The sequence below is a fragment of the Episyrphus balteatus genome, chromosome 3 (assembly GCF_945859705.1).
Source record: "Episyrphus balteatus chromosome 3, idEpiBalt1.1, whole genome shotgun sequence".
NCBI classification, from domain to species: domain Eukaryota; kingdom Metazoa; phylum Arthropoda; class Insecta; order Diptera; family Syrphidae; genus Episyrphus; species Episyrphus balteatus.
In genome coordinates this window covers 56,834,497-56,852,895 of record NC_079136.1, presented here as the reverse complement: position 1 = coordinate 56,852,895, position 18,399 = coordinate 56,834,497, and the positions used below count along the sequence as shown (strand labels likewise).

At 29.3% G+C, this 18,399-nt stretch overlaps 17 non-coding genes and 2 pseudogenes across 17 annotated transcripts; all 19 read left to right on the top strand.

The window, feature by feature from the left end:
- Positions 1–727: 727 nt before the first annotated feature.
- Positions 728–846, top strand: LOC129917318 (5S ribosomal RNA). Its single transcript, XR_008772684.1, has one exon. It is a non-coding gene; the product is annotated as a 5S ribosomal RNA (ribosomal RNA).
- Positions 847–1,646: 800 nt separating this feature from the next.
- Positions 1,647–1,765, top strand: LOC129917317 (5S ribosomal RNA). Its single transcript, XR_008772683.1, has one exon. It is a non-coding gene; the product is annotated as a 5S ribosomal RNA (ribosomal RNA).
- An 801-nt stretch (positions 1,766–2,566) lies between these two features.
- LOC129917316 (5S ribosomal RNA) lies at positions 2,567–2,685 on the top strand. Its single transcript, XR_008772682.1, has one exon. It is a non-coding gene; the product is annotated as a 5S ribosomal RNA (ribosomal RNA).
- Positions 2,686–3,480: 795 nt separating this feature from the next.
- On the top strand, positions 3,481–3,599 carry LOC129917315 (5S ribosomal RNA). The gene has a single exon (XR_008772681.1). It is a non-coding gene; the product is annotated as a 5S ribosomal RNA (ribosomal RNA).
- A 791-nt stretch (positions 3,600–4,390) lies between these two features.
- On the top strand, positions 4,391–4,509 carry LOC129917314 (5S ribosomal RNA). The gene has a single exon (XR_008772680.1). It is a non-coding gene; the product is annotated as a 5S ribosomal RNA (ribosomal RNA).
- Positions 4,510–5,309: 800 nt separating this feature from the next.
- LOC129917313 (5S ribosomal RNA) lies at positions 5,310–5,428 on the top strand. The gene has a single exon (XR_008772679.1). It is a non-coding gene; the product is annotated as a 5S ribosomal RNA (ribosomal RNA).
- Positions 5,429–6,226: 798 nt separating this feature from the next.
- LOC129917312 (5S ribosomal RNA) lies at positions 6,227–6,345 on the top strand. The gene has a single exon (XR_008772678.1). It is a non-coding gene; the product is annotated as a 5S ribosomal RNA (ribosomal RNA).
- Positions 6,346–7,143: 798 nt separating this feature from the next.
- LOC129917311 (5S ribosomal RNA) lies at positions 7,144–7,262 on the top strand. The gene has a single exon (XR_008772677.1). It is a non-coding gene; the product is annotated as a 5S ribosomal RNA (ribosomal RNA).
- A 792-nt stretch (positions 7,263–8,054) lies between these two features.
- LOC129917309 (5S ribosomal RNA) lies at positions 8,055–8,173 on the top strand. Its single transcript, XR_008772676.1, has one exon. It is a non-coding gene; the product is annotated as a 5S ribosomal RNA (ribosomal RNA).
- A 796-nt stretch (positions 8,174–8,969) lies between these two features.
- Positions 8,970–9,088, top strand: LOC129917308 (5S ribosomal RNA). The gene has a single exon (XR_008772675.1). It is a non-coding gene; the product is annotated as a 5S ribosomal RNA (ribosomal RNA).
- An 800-nt stretch (positions 9,089–9,888) lies between these two features.
- Positions 9,889–10,007, top strand: LOC129917306 (5S ribosomal RNA). Its single transcript, XR_008772673.1, has one exon. It is a non-coding gene; the product is annotated as a 5S ribosomal RNA (ribosomal RNA).
- A 798-nt stretch (positions 10,008–10,805) lies between these two features.
- Positions 10,806–10,924, top strand: LOC129917305 (5S ribosomal RNA). Its single transcript, XR_008772672.1, has one exon. It is a non-coding gene; the product is annotated as a 5S ribosomal RNA (ribosomal RNA).
- Positions 10,925–11,242: 318 nt separating this feature from the next.
- Positions 11,243–11,361, top strand: LOC129917407 (5S ribosomal RNA; annotated as a pseudogene).
- Positions 11,362–12,162: 801 nt separating this feature from the next.
- On the top strand, positions 12,163–12,281 carry LOC129917304 (5S ribosomal RNA). The gene has a single exon (XR_008772671.1). It is a non-coding gene; the product is annotated as a 5S ribosomal RNA (ribosomal RNA).
- Positions 12,282–13,076: 795 nt separating this feature from the next.
- On the top strand, positions 13,077–13,195 carry LOC129917303 (5S ribosomal RNA). Its single transcript, XR_008772670.1, has one exon. It is a non-coding gene; the product is annotated as a 5S ribosomal RNA (ribosomal RNA).
- A 318-nt stretch (positions 13,196–13,513) lies between these two features.
- On the top strand, positions 13,514–13,632 carry LOC129917405 (5S ribosomal RNA; annotated as a pseudogene).
- A 1,698-nt stretch (positions 13,633–15,330) lies between these two features.
- Positions 15,331–15,449, top strand: LOC129917302 (5S ribosomal RNA). The gene has a single exon (XR_008772669.1). It is a non-coding gene; the product is annotated as a 5S ribosomal RNA (ribosomal RNA).
- A 795-nt stretch (positions 15,450–16,244) lies between these two features.
- LOC129917301 (5S ribosomal RNA) lies at positions 16,245–16,363 on the top strand. Its single transcript, XR_008772668.1, has one exon. It is a non-coding gene; the product is annotated as a 5S ribosomal RNA (ribosomal RNA).
- Positions 16,364–18,165: 1,802 nt separating this feature from the next.
- Positions 18,166–18,284, top strand: LOC129917300 (5S ribosomal RNA). Its single transcript, XR_008772667.1, has one exon. It is a non-coding gene; the product is annotated as a 5S ribosomal RNA (ribosomal RNA).
- Positions 18,285–18,399: the final 115 nt, after the last annotated feature.

The window sequence follows — 18,399 nt, the reverse complement described above, 5'->3', positions numbered from 1 at the left end:
TCATGTGTGAAATTTGAAATTTTTTTTTTTTTTTAAATTTCGTATGAGGGCACTACCTATTGATTTTTGCCATTGAAAATCGGTTTTATTTGGTATTGTGCTTAGCTACGAATTGTTTAATGTTATTTTTTTGTCATGATGACGAAAAAAGTAAAAAAAAAATAAAATCTGATTTTTTTATGTTTGAAGATTTGACGAACAAATTTTTTTTTTTAACTCTCATAATTTATGTGAACATTTTTTAAACAGCCCATAAAATAAGTGAATAGTGTGTATGTATTTGGTTCGTACTTACGTTAAAGTCATTTAAGTAAGATTTTTCATGTGAGATTTTTTTCTGTACATTTGCATTGAAAGCAGTGCCCCTGAAAGTAGGCAGTGATTTTTTTTTAAATTTTAAGTCAACTCATAATTTTTTTTTAGAAAAATAAAAAAAATGTCAAAAATACTTGTTTTGTGGGCTAATTAACATTACATCTATCTTATACTTGCTACTAAAACACCATATGAAATAAAAAAAAAACTAACATTATTTTGTATTTCATGTTGTTATGCCTTAAAGAAACTCAATTCAATCGAAAGGGGTTGAAAACTTGACAACATAATAAATACTGCTCACAACTCACATTGCAATTAATTAAATCTAAAGTCTCGTTGCATTAACTAATATTATTCCAATTGGAATAGAAAAATTTCTCATAAGTTTCAACTTTGATAAGAAGTTTTCGCCAACGACCATACCACGATGAAAATATCGGTTCTCGTCCGATCACCGAAATCAAGCATCGTCGGGCGCGGTTAGTACTTAGATGGGGGACCGCTTGGGAACACCGCGTGTTGTTGGCACACGTGCCTTTTTGCCAGTATAAGGCTCTCTAGTCATACTTTTTTGTTTTTAATTTTTTATTCTATTTCATGTGTGAAATTTGAAATTTGTTTTTTTTTTTTTTAATTTCGTATGAGGGCACTACCTAGTGATTTTTGCCATTGAAAATCGGTTTTATTTGGTATTGTGCTTAGCTACGAATTGTTAAATGTTATTTTTTTGTCATGATGACGAAAAAAGTAAAAAAAAAAATAAAATCTGATTTTTTTATGTTTGAAGATTTGACGAACAAATTGTTTTTTTTTTAACTCTCATAATTTATGTGAACATTTTTTAAACAGCTCATAAAATAAGTGAATAGTATGTATGTATTTGGTTCGTACTTACGTTAAAGTCATTTAAGTAAGATTTTTCATGTGAGATTTTTTTCTGTACATTTGCATTGAAAGCAGTGCCCCTGAAAGTAGGCAGTGATTTTTTTTTAAATTTTAAGTCAACTCATAATTTTTTTTTAGAAAAATAAAAAAAAATGTCAAAAATACTTGTTTTGTGGGCTAATTAACATTACATCTATCTTATACTTGCTACTAAAACACCATATGAAATAAAAAAAAAACTAACATTATTTTGTATTTCATGTTGTTATGCCTTAAAGAAACTCAATTCAATCGAAAGGGGTTGAAAACTTGACAACATAATAAATACTGCTCACAACTCACATTGCAATTAATTAAATCTAAAGTCTCGTTGCATTAACTAATATTATTCCAATTGGAATAGAAAAATTTCTCATAAGTTTCAACTTTGATAAGAAGTTTTCGCCAACGACCATACCACGATGAAAATATCGGTTCTCGTCCGATCACCGAAATCAAGCATCGTCGGGCGCGGTTAGTACTTAGATGGGGGACCGCTTGGGAACACCGCGTGTTGTTGGCACACGTGCCTTTTTGCCAGTATAAGGCTCTCTAGTCATACTTTTTTGTTTTTAATTTTTTATTCTATTTCATGTGTGAAATTTGAAATTTGTTTTTTTTTTTTTAATTTCGTATGAGGGCACTACCTAGTGATTTTTGCCATTGAAAATCGGTTTTATTTGGTATTGTGCTTAGCTACGAATTGTTAAATGTTATTTTTTTTGTCATGATGACGAAAAAAGTAAAAAAAAAATAAAATCTGATTTTTTTATGTTTGAAGATTTGACGAACAAATTGTTTTTTTTTTTTAACTCTCATAATTTATGTGAACATTTTTTAAACAGCTCATAAAATAAGTGAATAGTATGTATGTATTTGGTTCGTACTTACGTTAAAGTCATTTAAGTAAGATTTTTCATGTGAGATTTTTTTCTGTACATTTGCATTGAAAGCAGTGCCCCTGAAAGTAGGCAGTGATTTTTTTTTTAAATTTTAAGTCAACTCATAATTTTTTTTTAGAAAAATGAAAAAAAATGTCAAAAATACTTGTTTTGTGGGCTAATTAACATTACATCTATCTTATACTTGCTACTAAAACACCATATGAAATAAAAAAAAAATAACATTATTTTGTATTTCATGTTGTTATGCCTTAAAGAAACTCAATTCAATCGAAAGGGGTTGAAAACTTGACAACATAATAAATACTGCTCACAACTCACATTGCAATTAATTAAATCTAAAGTCTCGTCGCATTAACTAATATTATTCCAATTGGAATAGAAAAATTTCTCATAAGTTTCAACTTTGATAAGAAGTTTTCGCCAACGACCATACCACGATGAAAATATCGGTTCTCGTCCGATCACCGAAATCAAGCATCGTCGGGCGCGGTTAGTACTTAGATGGGGGACCGCTTGGGAACACCGCGTGTTGTTGGCACACGTGCCTTTTTGCCAGTATAAGGCTCTCTAGTCATACTTTTTTTGTTTTTAATTTTGTATTCTATTTCATGTGTGAAATTTGAAATTTTTTTTTTTTTTTAAATTTCGTATGAGGGCACTACCTAGTGATTTTTGCCATTGAAAATCGGTTTTATTTGGTATTGTGCTTAGCTACGAATTGTTTAATGTTATTTTTTTGTCATGATGACGAAAAAAGTAAAAAAAAAATAAAATCTGATTTTTTTATGTTTGAAGATTTGACGAACAAATTTTTTTTTTTAACTCTCATAATTTATGTGAACATTTTTTAAACAGCCCATAAAATAAGTGAATAGTGTGTATGTATTTGGTTCGTACTTACGTTAAAGTCATTTAAGTAAGATTTTTCATGTGAGATTTTTTTCTGTACATTTGCATTGAAAGCAGTGCCCCTGAAAGTAGGCAGTGATTTTTTTTTAAATTTTAAGTCAACTCATAATTTTTTTTTAGAAAAATAAAAAAAATGTCAAAAAAAATTGTTTTGTGGGCTAATTAACATTACATCTATCTTATACTTGCTACTAAAACACCATATGAAATAAAAAAAAAACTAACATTATTTTGTATTTCATGTTGTTATGCCTTAAAGAAACTCAATTCAATCGAAAGGGGTTGAAAACTTGACAACATAATAAATACTGCTCACAACTCACATTGCAATTAATTAAATCTAAAGTCTCGTTGCATTAACTAATATTATTCCAATTGGAATAGAAAAATTTCTCATAAGTTTCAACTTTGATAAGAAGTTTTCGCCAACGACCATACCACGATGAAAATATCGGTTCTCGTCCGATCACCGAAATCAAGCATCGTCGGGCGCGGTTAGTACTTAGATGGGGGACCGCTTGGGAACACCGCGTGTTGTTGGCACACGTGCCTTTTTGCCAGTATAAGGCTCTCTAGTCATACTTTTTTGTTTTTAATTTTTTATTCTATTTCATGTGTGAAATTTGTTTTTTTTTTTTTAATTTCGTATGAGGGCACTACCTAGTGATTTTTGCCATTGAAAATCGGTTTTATTTGGTATTGTGCTTAGCTACGAATTGTTAAATGTTATTTTTTTGTCATGATGACGAAAAAAGTAAAAAAAAAATAAAATCTGATTTTTTTATGTTTGAAGATTTGACGAACAAATTGTTTTTTTTTTAACTCTCATAATTTATGTGAACATTTTTTAAACAGCTCATAAAATAAGTGAATAGTATGTATGTATTTGGTTCGTACTTACGTTAAAGTCATTTAAGTAAGATTTTTCATGTGAGATTTTTTTCTGTACATTTGCATTGAAAGCAGTGCCCCTGAAAGTAGGCAGTGATTTTTTTTTAAATTTTAAGTCAACTCATAATTTTTTTTTAGAAAAATAAAAAAAAATGTCAAAAATACTTGTTTTGTGGGCTAATTAACATTACATCTATCTTATACTTGCTACTAAAACACCATATGAAATAAAAAAAAAACTAACATTATTTTGTATTTCATGTTGTTATGCCTTAAAGAAACTCAATTCAATCGAAAGGGGTTGAAAACTTGACAACATAATAAATACTGCTCACAACTCACATTGCAATTAATTAAATCTAAAGTCTCGTTGCATTAACTAATATTATTCCAATTGGAATAGAAAAATTTCTCATAAGTTTCAACTTTGATAAGAAGTTTTCGCCAACGACCATACCACGATGAAAATATCGGTTCTCGTCCGATCACCGAAATCAAGCATCGTCGGGCGCGGTTAGTACTTAGATGGGGGACCGCTTGGGAACACCGCGTGTTGTTGGCACACGTGCCTTTTTGCCAGTATAAGGCTCTCTAGTCATACTTTTTTGTTTTTAATTTTTTATTCTATTTCATGTGTGAAATTTGAAATTTGTTTTTTTTTTTTTTAATTTCGTATGAGGGCACTACCTAGTGATTTTTGCCATTGAAAATCGGTTTTATTTGGTATTGTGCTTAGCTACGAATTGTTAAATGTTATTTTTTTTGTCATGATGACGAAAAAAGTAAAAAAAAAATAAAATCTGATTTTTTTATGTTTGAAGATTTGACGAACAAATTGTTTTTTTTTTAACTCTCATAATTTATGTGAACATTTTTTAAACAGCTCATAAAATAAGTGAATAGTATGTATGTATTTGGTTCGTACTTACGTTAAAGTCATTTAAGTAAGATTTTTCATGTGAGATTTTTTTCTGTACATTTGCATTGAAAGCAGTGCCCCTGAAAGTAGGCAGTGATTTTTTTTTAAATTTTAAGTCAACTCATAATTTTTTTTTAGAAAAATAAAAAAAAATGTCAAAAATACTTGTTTTGTGGGCTAATTAACATTACATCTATCTTATACTTGCTACTAAAACACCATATGAAATAAAAAAAAAACTAACATTATTTTGTATTTCATGTTGTTATGCCTTAAAGAAACTCAATTCAATCGAAAGGGGTTGAAAACTTGACAACATAATAAATACTGCTCACAACTCACATTGCAATTAATTAAATCTAAAGTCTCGTTGCATTAACTAATATTATTCCAATTGGAATAGAAAAATTTCTCATAAGTTTCAACTTTGATAAGAAGTTTTCGCCAACGACCATACCACGATGAAAATATCGGTTCTCGTCCGATCACCGAAATCAAGCATCGTCGGGCGCGGTTAGTACTTAGATGGGGGACCGCTTGGGAACACCGCGTGTTGTTGGCACACGTGCCTTTTTGCCAGTATAAGGCTCTCTAGTCATACTTTTTTGTTTTTAATTTTTTATTCTATTTCATGTGTGAAATTTGAAATTTGTTTTTTTTTTTTTAATTTCGTATGAGGGCACTACCTAGTGATTTTTGCCATTGAAAATCGGTTTTATTTGGTATTGTGCTTAGCTACGAATTGTTAAATGTTATTTTTTTGTCATGATGACGAAAAAAGTAAAAAAAAAATAAAATCTGATTTTTTTATGTTTGAAGATTTGACGAACAAATTGTTTTTTTTTTAACTCTCATAATTTATGTGAACATTTTTTAAACAGCTCATAAAATAAGTGAATAGTATGTATGTATTTGGTTCGTACTTACGTTAAAGTCATTTAAGTAAGATTTTTCATGTGAGATTTTTTTCTGTACATTTGCATTGAAAGCAGTGCCCCTGAAAGTAGGCAGTGATTTTTTTTTAAATTTTAAGTCAACTCATAATTTTTTTTTAGAAAAATAAAAAAAAATGTCAAAAATACTTGTTTTGTGGGCTAATTAACATTACATCTATCTTATACTTGCTACTAAAACACCATATGAAATAAAAAAAAAACTAACATTATTTTGTATTTCATGTTGTTATGCCTTAAAGAAACTCAATTCAATCGAAAGGGGTTGAAAACTTGACAACATAATAAATACTGCTCACAACTCACATTGCAATTAATTAAATCTAAAGTCTCGTTGCATTAACTAATATTATTCCAATTGGAATAGAAAAATTTCTCATAAGTTTCAACTTTGATAAGAAGTTTTCGCCAACGACCATACCACGATGAAAATATCGGTTCTCGTCCGATCACCGAAATCAAGCATCGTCGGGCGCGGTTAGTACTTAGATGGGGGACCGCTTGGGAACACCGCGTGTTGTTGGCACACGTGCCTTTTTGCCAGTATAAGGCTCTCTAGTCATACTTTTTTGTTTTTAATTTTTTATTCTATTTCATGTGTGAAATTTGAAATTTGTTTTTTTTTTTTTAATTTCGTATGAGGGCACTACCTAGTGATTTTTGCCATTGAAAATCGGTTTTATTTGGTATTGTGCTTAGCTACGAATTGTTAAATGTTATTTTTTTGTCATGATGACGAAAAAAGTAAAAAAAAAATAAAATCTGATTTTTTTATGTTTGAAGATTTGACGAACAAATTGTTTTTTTTTTAACTCTCATAATTTATGTGAACATTTTTTAAACAGCTCATAAAATAAGTGAATAGTATGTATGTATTTGGTTCGTACTTACGTTAAAGTCATTTAAGTAAGATTTTTCATGTGAGATTTTTTTCTGTACATTTGCATTGAAAGCAGTGCCCCTGAAAGTAGGCAGTGATTTTTTTTTAAATTTTAAGTCAACTCATAATTTTTTTTTAGAAAAATAAAAAAAAATGTCAAAAATACTTGTTTTGTGGGCTAATTAACATTACATCTATCTTATACTTGCTACTAAAACACCATATGAAATAAAAAAAAAACTAACATTATTTTGTATTTCATGTTGTTATGCCTTAAAGAAACTCAATTCAATCGAAAGGGGTTGAAAACTTGACAACATAATAAATACTGCTCACAACTCACATTGCAATTAATTAAATCTAAAGTCTCGTTGCATTAACTAATATTATTCCAATTGGAATAGAAAAATTTCTCATAAGTTTCAACTTTGATAAGAAGTTTTCGCCAACGACCATACCACGATGAAAATATCGGTTCTCGTCCGATCACCGAAATCAAGCATCGTCGGGCGCGGTTAGTACTTAGATGGGGGACCGCTTGGGAACACCGCGTGTTGTTGGCACACGTGCCTTTTTGCCAGTATAAGGCTCTCTAGTCATACTTTTTTGTTTTTAATTTTTTATTCTATTTCATGTGTGAAATTTGAAATTTGTTTTTTTTTTTTTTTAATTTCGTATGAGGGCACTACCTAGTGATTTTTGCCATTGAAAATCGGTTTTATTTGGTATTGTGCTTAGCTACGAATTGTTAAATGTTATTTTTTTGTCATGATGACGAAAAAAGTAAAAAAAAAATAAAATCTGATTTTTTTATGTTTGAAGATTTGACGAACAAATTGTTTTTTTTTTAACTCTCATAATTTATGTGAACATTTTTTAAACAGCTCATAAAATAAGTGAATAGTATGTATGTATTTGGTTCGTACTTACGTTAAAGTCATTTAAGTAAGATTTTTCATGTGAGATTTTTTTCTGTACATTTGCATTGAAAGCAGTGCCCCTGAAAGTAGGCAGTGATTTTTTTTTAAATTTTAAGTCAACTCATAATTTTTTTTTAGAAAAATAAAAAAAAATGTCAAAAATACTTGTTTTGTGGGCTAATTAACATTACATCTATCTTATACTTGCTACTAAAACACCATATGAAATTAAAAAAAAACTAACATTATTTTGTATTTCATGTTTTAAAGAAACTCAATTCAATCGAAAGGGGTTGAAAACTTGACAACATAATAAATACTGCTCACAACTCACATTGCAATTAATTAAATCTAAAGTCTCGTTGCATTAACTAATATTATTCCAATTGGAATAGAAAAATTTCTCATAAGTTTCAACTTTGATAAGAAGTTTTCGCCAACGACCATACCACGATGAAAATATCGGTTCTCGTCCGATCACCGAAATCAAGCATCGTCGGGCGCGGTTAGTACTTAGATGGGGGACCGCTTGGGAACACCGCGTGTTGTTGGCACACGTGCCTTTTTGCCAGTATAAGGCTCTCTAGTCATACTTTTTTGTTTTTAATTTTTTATTCTATTTCATGTGTGAAATTTGAAATTTGTTTTTTTTTTTAATTTCGTATGAGGGCACTACCTAGTGATTTTTGCCATTGAAAATCGGTTTTATTTGGTATTGTGCTTAGCTACGAATTGTTAAATGTTATTTTTTTGTCATGATGACGAAAAAAGTAAAAAAAAAAATAAAATCTGATTTTTTATGTTTGAAGATTTGACGAACAAATTGTTTTTTTTTTAACTCTCATAATTTATGTGAACATTTTTTAAACAGCTCATAAAATAAGTGAATAGTATGTATGTATTTGGTTCGTACTTACGTTAAAGTCATTTAAGTAAGATTTTTCATGTGAGATTTTTTTCTGTACATTTGCATTGAAAGCAGTGCCCCTGAAAGTAGGCAGTGATTTTTTTTTAAATTTTAAGTCAACTCATAATTTTTTTTTAGAAAAATAAAAAAAAATGTCAAAAATACTTGTTTTGTGGGCTAATTAACATTACATCTATCTTATACTTGCTACTAAAACACCATATGAAATAAAAAAAAAACTAACATTATTTTGTATTTCATGTTGTTATGCCTTAAAGAAACTCAATTCAATCGAAAGGGGTTGAAAACTTGACAACATAATAAATACTGCTCACAACTCACATTGCAATTAATTAAATCTAAAGTCTCGTTGCATTAACTAATATTATTCCAATTGGAATAGAAAAATTTCTCATAAGTTTCAACTTTGATAAGAAGTTTTCGCCAACGACCATACCACGATGAAAATATCGGTTCTCGTCCGATCACCGAAATCAAGCATCGTCGGGCGCGGTTAGTACTTAGATGGGGGACCGCTTGGGAACACCGCGTGTTGTTGGCACACGTGCCTTTTTGCCAGTATAAGGCTCTCTAGTCATACTTTTTTGTTTTTAATTTTTTATTCTATTTCATGTGTGAAATTTGAAATTTGTTTTTTTTTTTTTAATTTCGTATGAGGGCACTACCTAGTGATTTTTGCCATTGAAAATCGGTTTTATTTGGTATTGTGCTTAGCTACGAATTGTTAAATGTTATTTTTTTGTCATGATGACGAAAAAAGTAAAAAAAAAATAAAATCTGATTTTTTTATGTTTGAAGATTTGACGAACAAATTGTTTTTTTTTTTAACTCTCATAATTTATGTGAACATTTTTTAAACAGCTCATAAAATAAGTGAATAGTATGTATGTATTTGGTTCGTACTTACGTTAAAGTCATTTAAGTAAGATTTTTCATGTGAGATTTTTTTCTGTACATTTGCATTGAAAGCAGTGCCCCTGAAAGTAGGCAGTGATTTTTTTTTAAATTTTAAGTCAACTCATAATTTTTTTTTTAGAAAAATAAAAAAAAATGTCAAAAATACTTGTTTTGTGGGCTAATTAACATTACATCTATCTTATACTTGCTACTAAAACACCATATGAAATAAAAAAAAAACTAACATTATTTTGTATTTCATGTTGTTATGCCTTAAAGAAACTCAATTCAATCGAAAGGGGTTGAAAACTTGACAACATAATAAATACTGCTCACAACTCACATTGCAATTAATTAAATCTAAAGTCTCGTTGCATTAACTAATATTATTCCAATTGGAATAGAAAAATTTCTCATAAGTTTCAACTTTGATAAGAAGTTTTCGCCAACGACCATACCACGATGAAAATATCGGTTCTCGTCCGATCACCGAAATCAAGCATCGTCGGGCGCGGTTAGTACTTAGATGGGGGACCGCTTGGGAACACCGCGTGTTGTTGGCACACGTGCCTTTTTGCCAGTATAAGGCTCTCTAGTCATACTTTTTTGTTTTTAATTTTTTATTCTATTTCATGTGTGAAATTTGAAATTTGTTTTTTTTTTTTTAATTTCGTATGAGGGCACTACCTAGTGATTTTTGCCATTGAAAATCGGTTTTATTTGGTATTGTGCTTAGCTACGAATTGTTAAATGTTATTTTTTTGTCATGATGACGAAAAAAGTAAAAAAAAAATAAAATCTGATTTTTTTATGTTTGAAGATTTGACGAACAAATTGTTTTTTTTTTAACTCTCATAATTTATGTGAACATTTTTTAAACAGCTCATAAAATAAGTGAATAGTATGTATGTATTTGGTTCGTACTTACGTTAAAGTCATTTAAGTAAGATTTTTCATGTGAGATTTTTTTCTGTACATTTGCATTGAAAGCAGTGCCCCTGAAAGTAGGCAGTGATTTTTTTTTAAATTTTAAGTCAACTCATAATTTTTTTTTAGAAAAATAAAAAAAAATGTCAAAAATACTTGTTTTGTGGGCTAATTAACATTACATCTATCTTATACTTGCTACTAAAACACCATATGAAATAAAAAAAAAACTAACATTATTTTGTATTTCATGTTGTTATGCCTTAAAGAAACTCAATTCAATCGAAAGGGGTTGAAAACTTGACAACATAATAAATACTGCTCACAACTCACATTGCAATTAATTAAATCTAAAGTCTCGTCGCATTAACTAATATTATTCCAATTGGAATAGAAAAATTTCTCATAAGTTTCAACTTTGATAAGAAGTTTTCGCCAACGACCATACCACGATGAAAATATCGGTTCTCGTCCGATCACCGAAATCAAGCATCGTCGGGCGCGGTTAGTACTTAGATGGGGGACCGCTTGGGAACACCGCGTGTTGTTGGCACACGTGCCTTTTTGCCAGTATAAGGCTCTCTAGTCATACTTTTTTTGTTTTTAATTTTGTATTCTATTTCATGTGTGAAATTTGAAATTTTTTTTTTTTTTTAAATTTCGTATGAGGGCACTACCTAGTGATTTTTGCCATTGAAAATCGGTTTTATTTGGTATTGTGCTTAGCTACGAATTGTTTAATGTTATTTTTTTGTCATGATGACGAAAAAAGTAAAAAAAAAATAAAATCTGATTTTTTTATGTTTGAAGATTTGACGAACAAATTTTTTTTTTTAACTCTCATAATTTATGTGAACATTTTTTTGTTTTCGCCAACGACCATACCACGATGAAAATATCGGTTCTCGTCCGATCAATGAAATCAAGCATCGTCGGGCGCGGTTAGTACTTAGATGGGGGACCGCTTGGGAACACCGCGTGTTGTTGGCACACGTGCCTTTTTGCCAGTATAAGGCTCTCTAGTCATACTTTTTTGTTTTTAATTTTTTATTCTATTTCATGTGTGAAATTTGAAATTTGTTTTTTTTTTTTTAATTTCGTATGAGGGCACTACCTAGTGATTTTTGCCATTGAAAATCGGTTTTATTTGGTATTGTGCTTAGCTACGAATTGTTAAATGTTATTTTTTTTGTCATGATGACGAAAAAAGTAAAAAAAAAATAAAATCTGATTTTTTTATGTTTGAAGATTTGACGAACAAATTGTTTTTTTTTTTAACTCTCATAATTTATGTGAACATTTTTTAAACAGCTCATAAAATAAGTGAATAGTATGTATGTATTTGGTTCGTACTTACGTTAAAGTCATTTAAGTAAGATTTTTCATGTGAGATTTTTTTCTGTACATTTGCATTGAAAGCAGTGCCCCTGAAAGTAGGCAGTGATTTTTTTTTTAAATTTTAAGTCAACTCATAATTTTTTTTTAGAAAAATAAAAAAAAATGTCAAAAATACTTGTTTTGTGGGCTAATTAACATTACATCTATCTTATACTTGCTACTAAAACACCATATGAAATAAAAAAAAAAATAACATTATTTTGTATTTCATGTTGTTATGCCTTAAAGAAACTCAATTCAATCGAAAGGGGTTGAAAACTTGACAACATAATAAATACTGCTCACAACTCACATTGCAATTAATTAAATCTAAAGTCTCGTCGCATTAACTAATATTATTCCAATTGGAATAGAAAAATTTCTCATAAGTTTCAACTTTGATAAGAAGTTTTCGCCAACGACCATACCACGATGAAAATATCGGTTCTCGTCCGATCACCGAAATCAAGCATCGTCGGGCGCGGTTAGTACTTAGATGGGGGACCGCTTGGGAACACCGCGTGTTGTTGGCACACGTGCCTTTTTGCCAGTATAAGGCTCTCTAGTCATACTTTTTTTGTTTTTAATTTTGTATTCTATTTCATGTGTGAAATTTGAAATTTTTTTTTTTTTTTAAATTTCGTATGAGGGCACTACCTAGTGATTTTTGCCATTGAAAATCGGTTTTATTTGGTATTGTGCTTAGCTACGAATTGTTTAATGTTATTTTTTTGTCATGATGACGAAAAAAGTAAAAAAAAAATAAAATCTGATTTTTTTATGTTTGAAGATTTGACGAACAAATTTTTTTTTTTAACTCTCATAATTTATGTGAACATTTTTTAAACAGCCCATAAAATAAGTGAATAGTGTGTATGTATTTGGTTCGTACTTACGTTAAAGTCATTTAAGTAAGATTTTTCATGTGAGATTTTTTTCTGTACATTTGCATTGAAAGCAGTGCCCCTGAAAGTAGGCAGTGATTTTTTTTTAAATTTTAAGTCAACTCATAATTTTTTTTTAGAAAAATAAAAAAAATGTCAAAAATACTTGTTTTGTGGGCTAATTAACATTACATCTATCTTATACTTGCTACTAAAACACCATATGAAATAAAAAAAAAACTAACATTATTTTGTATTTCATGTTGTTATGCCTTAAAGAAACTCAATTCAATCGAAAGGGGTTGAAAACTTGACAACATAATAAATACTGCTCACAACTCACATTGCAATTAATTAAATCTAAAGTCTCGTTGCATTAACTAATATTATTCCAATTGGAATAGAAAAATTTCTCATAAGTTTCAACTTTGATAAGAAGTTTTCGCCAACGACCATACCACGATGAAAATATCGGTTCTCGTCCGATCACCGAAATCAAGCATCGTCGGGCGCGGTTAGTACTTAGATGGGGGACCGCTTGGGAACACCGCGTGTTGTTGGCACACGTGCCTTTTTGCCAGTATAAGGCTCTCTAGTCATACTTTTTTTGTTTTTAATTTTGTATTCTATTTCATGTGTGAAATTTGAAATTTTTTTTTTTTTTTAAATTTCGTATGAGGGCACTACCTAGTGATTTTTGCCATTGAAAATCGGTTTTATTTGGTATTGTGCTTAGCTACGAATTGTTTAATGTTATTTTTTTGTCATGATGACGAAAAAAGTAAAAAAAAAATAAAATCTGATTTTTTTATGTTTGAAGATTTGACGAACAAATTTTTTTTTTTAACTCTCATAATTTATGTGAACATTTTTTTGTTTTCGCCAACGACCATACCACGATGAAAATATCGGTTCTCGTCCGATCAATGAAATCAAGCATCGTCGGGCGCGGTTAGTACTTAGATGGGGGACCGCTTGGGAACACCGCGTGTTGTTGGCACACGTGCCTTTTTGCCAGTATAAGGCTCTCTAGTCATACTTTTTTGTTTTTAATTTTTTATTCTATTTCATGTGTGAAATTTGAAATTTGTTTTTTACTTGCGATATAGGTACTATAGGGCAAGTTTAGGATTCGTAAAAAAAATCGAACTCGAGATAACAATTTTACATGACATTACGATGATGGAGAATGCCAAAAAAGTGGGTCCGGCAATTCTGTCTGTCTGTCTGTCTGTCTGTCTGTCTGTCCGTCTGTCTCTATCTGGAGCTGCAGCCTAAACGAGTGAAGTGATTTTCTTCAAACTTGGTAGTTAGCAGTTTTTGGTGATTCCCTAGAGGGGAAATTGAAATTTTTTTTTTATGACCAAAACTAACGGTACCTGCCATATAACGGAAATAGAAAAGTTAATTTTTTTCAAAAACGGCTCTAACGATTTTGATTAAAATTTTTGTGTGTAATACTACACATAAGGGCCAACTTTTTAAATAAAAAAAATATTTTTTGTACCGTTATTAACGGTACCTGTCATAGAACGGTTTTTTTCGTTTCTGAATATCTCGTACAAAATTAACCCGATTTAAATGAAAATTTTTATACAAAAGTGTGTTAGTTAAGATAATATTAAAATTTTAGAAAATTTTCAAAAAACGCATTTTTGGTTTTTTAAAAAATATTTCAAAATTTTTTTTGAAAAATCAATTTTTTGAAAACGGATCAATGAAAAATTTTGAAATTTAGTTTTTATGTGTAAATTAATTATTTCTTCAAAATGGCATACCAACTTTTTTTTTGAAAAATGTTAAAAAAATTTTATATATAAAAAATTATTTTTTTAAAAAACGGCTCCTACAATTTTCAAAATTTTTTTTCTAAAAATACCTTTTTATACGAGAAATAAAATGGCATATTTGTTTTTTTTTTTAAGATATTTTAAAACGGAGTTTTATTAATTATAAAAACAGATTTAATTTTTTTATACTACTTATGAAATTTCTTCAAAATATCGAATTTTAAATTTCTTGAATAAAAAGCTTTAACATTATAGTTACTTTAAGCATAAGAGCAAGTACGTGCGACCCCAGTCGTGCAATTTATTTTGTCATGATGACGAAAAAAGTAAAAAAAAAATAAAATCTGATTTTTTTATGTTTGAAGATTTGACGAACAAATTGTTTTTTTTTTTAACTCTCATAATTTATGTGAACATTTTTTAAACAGCTCATAAAATAAGTGAATAGTATGTATGTATTTGGTTCGTACTTACGTTAAAGTCATTTAAGTAAGATTTTTCATGTGAGATTTTTTTCTGTACATTTGCATTGAAAGCAGTGCCCCTGAAAGTAGGCAGTGATTTTTTTTTTAAATTTTAAGTCAACTCATAATTTTTTTTTAGAAAAATAAAAAAAAATGTCAAAAATACTTGTTTTGTGGGCTAATTAACATTACATCTATCTTATACTTGCTACTAAAACACCATATGAAATAAAAAAAAAACTAACATTATTTTGTATTTCATGTTGTTATGCCTTAAAGAAACTCAATTCAATCGAAAGGGGTTGAAAACTTGACAACATAATAAATACTGCTCACAACTCACATTGCAATTAATTAAATCTAAAGTCTCGTCGCATTAACTAATATTATTCCAATTGGAATAGAAAAATTTCTCATAAGTTTCAACTTTGATAAGAAGTTTTCGCCAACGACCATACCACGATGAAAATATCGGTTCTCGTCCGATCACCGAAATCAAGCATCGTCGGGCGCGGTTAGTACTTAGATGGGGGACCGCTTGGGAACACCGCGTGTTGTTGGCACACGTGCCTTTTTGCCAGTATAAGGCTCTCTAGTCATACTTTTTTTGTTTTTAATTTTGTATTCTATTTCATGTGTGAAATTTGAAATTTTTTTTTTTTTTTAAATTTCGTATGAGGGCACTACCTAGTGATTTTTGCCATTGAAAATCGGTTTTATTTGGTATTGTGCTTAGCTACGAATTGTTTAATGTTATTTTTTTGTCATGATGACGAAAAAAGTAAAAAAAAAATAAAATCTGATTTTTTTATGTTTGAAGATTTGACGAACAAATTTTTTTTTTTAACTCTCATAATTTATGTGAACATTTTTTAAACAGCCCATAAAATAAGTGAATAGTGTGTATGTATTTGGTTCGTACTTACGTTAAAGTCATTTAAGTAAGATTTTTCATGTGAGATTTTTTTCTGTACATTTGCATTGAAAGCAGTGCCCCTGAAAGTAGGCAGTGATTTTTTTTTAAATTTTAAGTCAACTCATAATTTTTTTTTAGAAAAATAAAAAAAATGTCAAAAATACTTGTTTTGTGGGCTAATTAACATTACATCTATCTTATACTTGCTACTAAAACACCATATGAAATAAAAAAAAAACTAACATTATTTTGTATTTCATGTTGTTATGCCTTAAAGAAACTCAATTCAATCGAAAGGGGTTGAAAACTTGACAACATAATAAATACTGCTCACAACTCACATTGCAATTAATTAAATCTAAAGTCTCGTTGCATTAACTAATATTATTCCAATTGGAATAGAAAAATTTCTCATAAGTTTCAACTTTGATAAGAAGTTTTCGCCAACGACCATACCACGATGAAAATATCGGTTCTCGTCCGATCACCGAAATCAAGCATCGTCGGGCGCGGTTAGTACTTAGATGGGGGACCGCTTGGGAACACCGCGTGTTGTTGGCACACGTGCCTTTTTGCCAGTATAAGGCTCTCTAGTCATACTTTTTTGTTTTTAATTTTTTATTCTATTTCATGTGTGAAATTTGAAATTTGTTTTTTTTTTTTTAATTTCGTATGAGGGCACTACCTAGTGATTTTTGCCATTGAAAATCGGTTTTATTTGGTATTGTGCTTAGCTACGAATTGTTAAATGTTATTTTTTTGTCATGATGACGAAAAAAGTAAAAAAAAAATAAAATCTGATTTTTTTATGTTTGAAGATTTGACGAACAAATTGTTTTTTTTTTTAACTCTCATAATTTATGTGAACATTTTTTAAACAGCTCATAAAATAAGTGAATAGTATGTATGTATTTGGTTCGTACTTACGTTAAAGTCATTTAAGTAAGATTTTTCATGTGAGATTTTTTTCTGTACATTTGCATTGAAAGCAGTGCCCCTGAAAGTAGGCAGTGATTTTTTTTTAAATTTTAAGTCAACTCATAATTTTTACTTGCGATATAGGTACTATAGGGCAAGTTTAGGATTCGTAAAAAAAATCGAACTCGAGATAACAATTTTACATGACATTACGATGATGGAGAATGCCAAAAAAGTGGGTCCGGCAATTCTGTCTGTCTGTCTGTCTGTCTGTCTGTCTGTCCGTCTGTCTCTATCTGGAGCTGCAGCCTAAACGAGTGAAGTGATTTTCTTCAAACTTGGTAGTTAGCAGTTTTTGGTGATTCCCTAGAGGGGAAATTGAAATTTTTTTTTTATGACCAAAACTAACGGTACCTGCCATATAACGGAAATAGAAAAGTTAATTTTTTTCAAAAACGGCTCTAACGATTTTGATTAAAATTTTTGTGTGTAATACTACACATAAGGGCCAACTTTTTAAATAAAAAAAATATTTTTTGTACCGTTATTAACGGTACCTGTCATAGAACGGTTTTTTTCGTTTCTGAATATCTCGTACAAAATTAACCCGATTTAAATGAAAATTTTTATACAAAAGTGTGTTAGTTAAGATAATATTAAAATTTTAGAAAATTTTCAAAAAACGCATTTTTGGTTTTTTAAAAAATATTTCAAAATTTTTTTTTGAAAAATCAATTTTTTGAAAACGGATCAATGAAAAATTTTGAAATTTAGTTTTTATGTGTAAATTAATTATTTCTTCAAAATGGCATACCAACTTTTTTTTTGAAAAATGTTAAAAAAATTTTATATATAAAAAATTATTTTTTTAAAAAACGGCTCCTACAATTTTCAAAATTTTTTTTCTAAAAATACCTTTTTATACGAGAAATAAAATGGCATATTTGTTTTTTTTTTTTAAGATATTTTAAAACGGAGTTTTATTAATTATAAAAACAGATTTAATTTTTTTATACTACTTATGAAATTTCTTCAAAATATCGAATTTTAAATTTCTTGAATAAAAAGCTTTAACATTATAGTTACTTTAAGCATAAGAGCAAGTACGTGCGACCCCAGTCGTGCAATTTATTTTTTTAGAAAAATAAAAAAAAATGTCAAAAATACTTGTTTTGTGGGCTAATTAACATTACATCTATCTTATACTTGCTACTAAAACACCATATGAAATAAAAAAAAAACTAACATTATTTTGTATTTCATGTTGTTATGCCTTAAAGAAACTCAATTCAATCGAAAGGGGTTGAAAACTTGACAACATAATAAATACTGCTCACAACTCACATTGCAATTAATTAAATCTAAAGTCTCGTTGCATTAACTAATATTATTCCAATTGGAATAGAAAAATTTCTCATAAGTTTCAACTTTGATAAGAAGTTTTCGCCAACGACCATACCACGATGAAAATATCGGTTCTCGTCCGATCACCGAAATCAAGCATCGTCGGGCGCGGTTAGTACTTAGATGGGGGACCGCTTGGGAACACCGCGTGTTGTTGGCACACGTGCCTTTTTGCCAGTATAAGGCTCTCTAGTCATACTTTTTTGTTTTTAATTTTTTATTCTATTTCATGTGTGAAATTTGAAATTTGTTTTTTTTTTTTTTTAATTTCGTAT